The following is a 7,701-nucleotide window of genomic DNA, read 5'->3' as shown; positions in this document are numbered from 1 at the left end:
AACTAAGTCACCCACATTTCACATCCATAGAGAGTGTGGATGATGACTGCTTTGTAGACCTGGATCTTGGTGTCTTTCTGGAGACCACAATGACGAAAGACATACCAAAACAATTTCTCAAAGGAAGCACTTGTGCAATAGATCCTATGCTGGACCTCTTCATCAATGTTTACTCTTTGAGAGGTGGCTACTGAGGTAGGGGAAGTGCTCAACTACCTCCAGAATCTCTCTCTCAATGGTCTTTCCCTCCCTTCTCTAAAAAGATCCATCATAGTTTGGAGGTTCTCCTCAGTTTGCTCAAAAATGATGCAGTCATTTGGCATTCTGAAGGTCAAGGAAGGTTGTTTTGAGTACTATGGTCTTCAAATGAAAGCAACCCAGACTGAAGAGCCCTCCACCCATTGGCTAGTCAATGTAAATTTACTTAATGTCAATTCTGGGAGGAAGGTAGTCCTTAATAAAAAAAGTAAGGTGGTCCTAATGTTCCCAATACTTTTCTTGGACCTGAAGGTCAACAAAGATCATGTCCATAGCTCTACCTGAAACCATGCTGAGATTCTAGCAGGACTTCCTCAGCAAGAGGTAGAAGACAGCTCAGGAGGATGCAGGCAAGGATTTTCCATGCTATGGAAAGGAGGATGATACATTCATCGTTTCCACACACAGACTTATCTACTTGAAGATAGTCATAACACTGGCATTACTTAGGTCCCCAGGAATCTCTTCTTTGTTTCAAATTTAAAGAATAGATTCATATAGTCTCCATACAAGTTCCTTACTGCTAACCTTGTAGATTTTGCCAGGTATGCCATCTGGTCCAGTAGCCTTGGTGTTCTTCATTTCCTTGATGGCATGTCAGACTTCTTCTAGGATTGGAGGGTTGGTGAAGGATCCCCTTTCAGGGTGTTGGGGGATGGATTCAGTGGTGGTATATGCCACAATCCACAGTTCAGGAGGGCCTCAAAGTGCTCTTTCCATCTCGCTTGGATAGATTCATTATCTTTGAGGAGTATCAAGCCATCCTGTGATTACAGGAAAATAGGACTTTGGGAAGTTCGGCTATAGATGGCTTTCATTGCCTGAAAACAGCTATGTGTGTCATGTTTGTCAGCATATAGATAGATCTCCTTGGCTTTATCTTGACACCACTGATTTTTGATTTCCCAGATCCTCCTTTGAGCTTTGACTTTAAGGAGTTGATACATCTCCTTCTTCTGCTTTGATGAGGTATTGTCTTACCAAGCAGAATAAGCCCTTCTCTTCTGGTTGAGGAGGGCTCAGATCTTGGTGTCACTCTCATTGAACTAGTTTTGTTGTCAATAGGTGGTGTAGCCAATGGATTCTGCACAGGCCATATGGATGACAAGTTTAAAACCCTTTTAGAGCTCTTCAACATTGCCTTCATTTTCAGACATGACAGAGCTTTTGAAGGAAACTACAGCTGTCGAACAATTAAAAAAAAAATCACAATTCATCATGATATTAAAGAAAATAGTTCGGAGTTATTTATTAATAGTTAATATTTATGAGTTGCATGGCAGGTGAGTCAGGTGGACAGACTGCCCTGGACAGGTGGGTAGGCCAGTGTTTTGACCAGCCTTAAGCTGGCCCCCTGTCACACAGGTATTCAGGTCTTGAAGGATCTTTGCATTGCTTTTGTCTGTTTTCAGTGTTTTGGAGCAAGCCAGATATTCATAATGGATCTGAGAAGATGGTGATCTGTCCAGCAGTCCTTGAATGGTTGCATGATATGGACACCCATTTGATTATGGGTACTGGCAATAATATAGTTAAGAACAGGGGTGGGCAATTATTTTGGCTGGAGGGCCACTTAATGAGTTTTGGCAAGTTGTTGAGTACTGCATGGGTATCCCTGCCCCTTGACAAGTGCCCCACCCCCTGGTTGCCATCTTGGAACCGCAAGTCCCTCTGCTTAACCTTTGCCACCAGATGTCCCTCCCCTTGCCCCCAGAAGTACTCCTTTTAGCAAGGGGGTTTGCCATCTCGGAACCAGAAAAATACATTATATTCTAAAAATCAAACATTTACTATAACATTCATTAATTTGATTAAAAATATATATTTTTGTCCCGATTTACATGTGTTTGCATAGTGTACATAGAAGTGATTGTATAATAGCATAAAATTAAGTCTTAATCTTACATATTGTAGGGGAGTGTGGAGGGTATGGATGGGTGGGCATGGGGGACTGGTGTATCCTGATCCTAGGGGGACACCAATGGCTGATCACTGACCGGGGGGCAAACCCAGAAGTGCTGCCAGCACTTCTTTTGGCACCTCCACATTCTCAGGGGGGGCACTGGTCATTGCCCCCCACCCTCCAGCTGACGAAGGCCAATCTCCCTCCGAGGAACCACCATGAAGTCCAGCCTAGGGTTGCCTGGATGACAGTCGTCTCTGGTCCAAAGAGGCACTGCACCAGGTTTACCACTCCCCTGGAGCTGAACAACTGCTTTGCACCTCTCGCATCAATGGAGCCAGTAATAATGCCAGGTCCAGCATGTGAGGATGCAGGCCCACCAATATCTGCACCTAGAAGAAGGCTCAGAGCTATTGTGGTGGGTGACTCCCTCCTATGGGAGACTGAGGGACGGATCTGTCGCTCTGACCCTCTGGCCCATGTGGTCTGCTGCCTACTTGGAGCTCATGTCCAGGATGTGACAGAGAGAATCCCAAAACTCATCCAGCCCTCTGACAACCATCCCATGCAACTTATCCATGTGAGCACCAATGATACAGCACAGAGAAATCTGGGCCAGCTCATGCATGACTACAGGACTCTGGGAGCAGGCTTCAAGGGTCTGGGGGCACAGATGATTTTCTCTTCAATCCTCCCTGTCACAGGACATGGGCTCCAGAGGGACAGATGCATTGACGAGGTGAATAGAAGACTCCAGAGATGGTACCATCGTGAGGGGTTTGGCTTCCTCAACCTTGGTCTGGACTTCAGAGAGAGCAGACTGCTGGGAAGGGATGGCCTCCACCTAACCTGGAAAGGGAAGAAGCTCTTCTCAGCCAGAATGGCCGACCTTCTTGACAGGGCTTTAAATTGAGATTGCTGGGGGATGAGCAGTCTACTAAAAGTTCTAGCCCAGGTCATGTCAGTTGCACTACCAATAACTACCAATAACTTGGGCATCCGAAGGGAGACAGCCCAAGGAAAGGTGCCACTAAACCCCTCAGGGAAGCATTGGGCTTCTCATGGCAGACTTAACTGACTGGACACAAATGTCAGGAGCTTGGAAGCATGAGAAACTGGCCCTTCTCCTATGTGAAAATGATTATGACCTGGTAGGAATTACAGAGATCTGGTGGGACTCCACCTATGAGTGGTCAGTGGCAATGGAGGGCTATAATGTGTATAGGAGAGACCGTATCGGGAAGAGAGGTAGGGGTATAACTCTCTATATCAAGGATCAACTCACCTCCCTGAAAACTGAGTTTCCAAACCAGGAAGGGCATCTTGAGACCTTCTGGGTCAAGGTACGAGGAGAACATGGGGAGGGTGACTTACTTGTAGGAGTCTGCAATAGATCTCCCCACCAAGAGGACGACCAAGATTGGGAATTCAATAGGGAACTGGTTGAAGCCATGTGCTCCCGATCTGTGATCAGCATGGGGGACTTCAACTTCCATGACATCTCTTGGGATGAGCATATGGCCAAATCTGACAGGTTGCGTAGCTTCCTCACATGCATCGATGGCCTCTGCCTAACCCAGTAGGTCTATGGGCTGACTAGAGGAGAGACATTGCTTGATCTGGTCCTGGCCAATGGGGAAGACCTAATGAGCGATCTGCAGATTGAAGGGAAGCTTGGTGATAGTGACCACAAATGGGTCACCATCTTAGTTCACTGAAGAGCAAGCAAAACCCCCAGTAGAGCAGAAGTTCTTAACTTTGGGAAGGCTGAGTTTTGCAAAATGACAAAATTGGCCAATCAGGCAATTAGAGGCTATACTCCCCCAGAAAAAGGAGTACACAAGGAATGGTCATTTCTTAAAAACATAATCCTTGAAGCACAGGGCAAAGCCATACCATCGCACAAGAAATGCAGTCAATGGGTAAGAAAGCCCCCATGGCTGAATAAGGAACTCTTATTAAGCTCAGAAGAGTAGCCTACTCCAACTGGAAAACAGGAAGTTTTACCAAAGAGGGTTACTCTGCGCTTGCCCACACCTGTAGAAAGTGGTTGAGAAAAGCCACGGCAACAAACTGAATTTAGGCTAGCTACAGGAATCAAGGACAACAAAAAGTCCTTCTTCAGAAATGTGGGAAGTCAAAAAAAGAACAAGGATAGCATTGGGCCCCTGAGAGATCCAACAAGGCAACTGACTTCCGATGCCCAAGAAAGGGCCAATCTCCTAAATGACTTTTTTTGCATTGGTTTTTCACCCTCCCATAAGGATCACCCTGTCAGGAATGGCACAAACCAATCTGGGAGTGGGCAATGGGCCTAAAATCAATGTGGATTAGGTGAGGGAACACCTTGAGGAACTGGATATTCACAAGTCCACAGGCCCAGACAAAATGCATCTGAGAGTCTTGAAAGGGCTGGCAGACATCACTGCATCCCCCTTCGCAGAGATATTTGAAAAATCGTGGCGCTCGGGTAAGGTTCCGGATGACTAGAAAAGAGCCAACATGGTCCCTATCTACAAGAAAGGGAGGAGGAATAACCTGGGGAACTATAGACCAATCAGTCTTACATCTGTCCCTGGAAAAATCCTTGAGAAAATTGTCAAGGGATCCATCAACACTAGACTGATGGAAGGCAAGTTTCTGACTGCCAGCCAACATGGCTTTATGACTGGCAGATCATGCCTGACCAACCTCATTGCCTTCTATGACAAGGTAACATGCGTCTTGGATAAGGGAGATGATGTAGTCCTCATATACCTGGACTTCAAGAAGGCCTTTGACCCAGTTCCCCATGATGTCCTCATGGTTAAGTTGGGGAACTGTGCATCACCATATGGTCTGATGGCTAGGCAACTGGCTACAGGGTTGGACCCAAAGAGTACTAGTTGAAAGGAGCAAATCAACATGGCGCAGGGTGACCAGTGGAGTTCCTCATGGCTTGGTACTTGGGCCGATACTTTTTAACATCTTCATTAATGTTCTGGATTCGGGAATCAGATGTGAACTTGCCAAATTCGTGGATGATACCAAATGACAGAGGAGGGCATTCACACCACAGGACAGGCTGGGGATACAGGCCGACTTGGACATACTCTCAAGGTAGGCCAACCAAAACCTGATGGCCTTCAATGCAGAAAAGTTTAAGGTGCTGCACCTCGGTAGGAAGAACCCCCAGCATACTTACAGGCTTAGCAGTGCTATGCTCGCTAGCACCATGACCAAAAGGTACTTGAGGGTCTTGATTGACCACAGAATGAATATGAGCCACCAATGTGATGCTGTTGCTGGCAAAGCTAACCAAACTCTGGTATACATCCACTGATGCATCTCAAGCAAAAGCAGGGAAGTCATCCTCCTGCTTTACTCAGCACTGGTGAGACCACAGCTGGAGTACTGCATCCAGTACTGAGCCCCCCACTTCAGGAAGGATGTGGAGAAGCTTGAGAGAGTCCAGAAGAGAGCCACTCATATGATCCAAGGCCTGGAGGGAAGGTCATATGAGGAGAGGCTGAGGGACTTGGGACTCTTCAGTCTGGAGAAGAGAAGGTTCAGCGAGGACTTGGTGGCAGCCTACAATTACATAAGAGGGGTACATCGGACCTGGGAGAACACCTATTCACCAGAGCTGTCCAAGGGATGACAAGGTCCAATGGCCATAAACTCCAGGAAAGTTGGTTTAGACTGGATATAAGAAAAAAGTTCTTTACAGTGTGCGGGTCCAGGGTCTGGAACAAATTTTCCCCAGAGGTGGTGCAAGCACCTACTCTGGAATTCTTCAAAAAACAGGTAGATATATTTCTTGCTGGAGTCACTTGATCCTAGCTGACTTCCCACCTATGCCGGGGGAGGGGGGGGCTGAATCCGATGATCTCTCAAGGTTCCTTCTAGCCCCTAATATCTATGAAATCTATGAAATCTCAGGGGGGCACATGTCCCCCCTCCCATATTCTCCCTGACATGTCACCTATGTGGGTGGGTATAGGTTTGTAGGTGTATGTGTGTGGGTATGTGTATATGTGGGATGTGGAGGATGGTGTGGGTGTGTCTGTGGGGGGAGTAATAGGTGTGAGAGGGTGTGGGTGTTTGTATATCAGGTGGGAGAGCATGTGGGTATGTATGTAGATATGTGGGTTGTGGGTGGGTATGGGGTTTGTGGGGGCTGTGAGTGTGGGGGGAAGGTGGCTGGTGGGTTGTGGCATGTGTGGAGCAGGAGGGTGGCTGAGGTGGGTGTGGGGTGTGCATGGGGTGTGTGGGTACATGTGTATGGTGGGGGGGTGGGACAAACACCTCCCTACACACACATAAAACCCCTCCCTCTGTGCCCACAGTGTCTGCCACCAGTGGCAGCAGCAGGTGGTAAGGTCTCAGGGCATTCACGGACTGCAGTAGGCAGAGCTCCTGCCAGCCCAGGCTCCACGGTTCTGCTGCCCCTGACCCCAGGGCACCTGTGTGGGCCCATGAGCTGTCACTTACATACTACCCCTGCTTAAGAAGGTGCCAGTGCTTATAGTAACAGCATCTCCAGATGGTCCTGTATTTGTCACTCTGCCTGAAGATGGTGTTTGTGGTGACTCCATGAATTTGTATCTCCATGGTGCTGGTGTGCTCCATGCATTTGCTCAGGAAGAGGATGCCATTGGAACTGGCTTTCTGTAGTCCTTCCTTCCCAAAGGTGCCACTCCAGTGTTCCAGGTCATGTCCAACTCTAGTGTTTAAAGTCACCAAGGAGAATGATCTTCTCCTCCTTCTGAGTAGTAGTCAGTACACGGACAAAGTGGAGTAAAATTGTTCTTTGACATCATTGTCAGCATCAAGCATTGGGGTGGATGCACTGATAATGGTGGCGTACTGGTTGTGGCTGAACTTAAGACAGAGGGTCATAAGATGTTTCTTAATGCCCATAGGGCATACCGTGAACATATCTGTCCTGGGCCAGTTTTCCCATCCAGAAGAAGGGGTAGTCTTCACCCACTTCCCTCAGCTGACCCTCATCCAATCATCTTATCTTGCTCAAAACTACTATGTCAATATTGTATCTCGCTGTTTTCAAAGAAATATAATTTCTTTGGCAGTTCTTCTTTCTGGTTGTCCATTGTCTTGGTTATCCATTAAGGTGTGAACATTGCATGTTGCAAAAACCAATGTCTTCTTATGATACTTTTGACTGCAGAGAGAGTGATCCCATTGGATGTGGTTATCCAGCTGGGAGCAGATAAGACAGCTTAGGTTTAGGGCATCTTTTCTAGCCCTTTCTCTGTATGGGGTGAGCACAGAGGATCCTGAATAGGACTACTTATCATGGTAGCAGCTGCCAAATTGCACCCGTTTCATCCCAGGAACAAGATAACCATCAGGCTACTGCCGCCTACGTGCAGATTCATGGCTGCAGGATTCACTAGTCCTGTCTCAATCACCATAGGACTTACTGAAGGTTTGTACAGGAGAACATGTTATTTCCAGTCATAGAAGCCTGTGTGGTCCTCTCTATGGACTGAGACCTTGTGGTGGTGGACAGGCTTGTGAGTCCCAATGATCCTCAG

General features: G+C 47.3%; 1 long non-coding RNA gene across 1 annotated transcript; it reads left to right on the top strand.

Annotated features, from left to right (window-relative positions):
* Positions 1 to 675: 675 nt before the first annotated feature.
* LOC109320913 lies at positions 676 to 1,870 on the top strand. The gene is made up of 3 exons (XR_002103871.1): positions 676 to 685; positions 1,309 to 1,312; positions 1,632 to 1,870. It is a non-coding gene; the product is annotated as an uncharacterized LOC109320913 (long non-coding RNA).
* Positions 1,871 to 7,701: the final 5,831 nt, after the last annotated feature.

This window comes from Crocodylus porosus, unplaced genomic scaffold (assembly GCF_001723895.1).
Source record: "Crocodylus porosus isolate Cpor-Errol unplaced genomic scaffold, CroPor_comp1, whole genome shotgun sequence".
Classification (NCBI taxonomy): domain Eukaryota; kingdom Metazoa; phylum Chordata; order Crocodylia; family Crocodylidae; genus Crocodylus; species Crocodylus porosus.
Note: the sequence above shows the minus strand (reverse complement) of the source record. Positions and strands in the feature narration are given on the sequence as shown.